This window comes from Mytilus californianus, unplaced genomic scaffold, assembly GCF_021869535.1.
Source record: "Mytilus californianus isolate M0D057914Y unplaced genomic scaffold, xbMytCali1.0.p SCAF_60, whole genome shotgun sequence".
Lineage (NCBI taxonomy): Eukaryota > Metazoa > Mollusca > Bivalvia > Mytilida > Mytilidae > Mytilus > Mytilus californianus.
Window position 1 is genome coordinate 1,013,859 of NW_026262713.1, and position 696 is coordinate 1,014,554.

Here is a 696-nt window from a genome sequence, read left to right on the forward strand (position 1 = left end):
GTTAGTGCAAACCCGGTGATTAGTCTAATTCGTTAGGTCAAGGAAAAGAGGACGGGATTGTGGTAACGACAATTGGGACATCTGTGAAGGCTAGCCTTCCAACACCTTGTTCAAAAGTTTTATTTTCTATGTAGGACTGTTTGCTTATCTACAATTTTTACTTCCCTTGCTACAAAAACTGTCTAAATTCAATGAAAGAAAATGTTGTCAACCACTCAACAACTAGTCTTATATAATTAACTATGTTTTTTTGTTGCCTGATATGCATAACCACTGATTGAACTGATGAGTTCCTTTACATGTAATCACATTTTTTAACTGAATTTAGTATCATATTTTAGAGTATCAAAAGCAAATTTTTCGCTTTTAATCTTGGACATATTTCAAAAGATCTGATAAATTGTTTTAAAGCTTTACTGTGAATGTTAGTTTCGCCGTGGGAGTTTATAATTAATTGTGTTTACAACAGAATTAAAAACCAAGTCAACATACTGTTTGTAACCTCACAGTCATTGGAATTTTCCAGTGTTTCTCCTGAAAGTTATCCTTCATTGCAAGTGTTTTGTGACTTTCCTAACGCGTGCTACTATTTCAATATGAAAGATTTTCCACATTTGCCTCGTAGACAGCATAAGTCTGTATCCACATTTCTTTATTAACAAGCAAACAAGATGCGATAACATTCTCAATTTTATA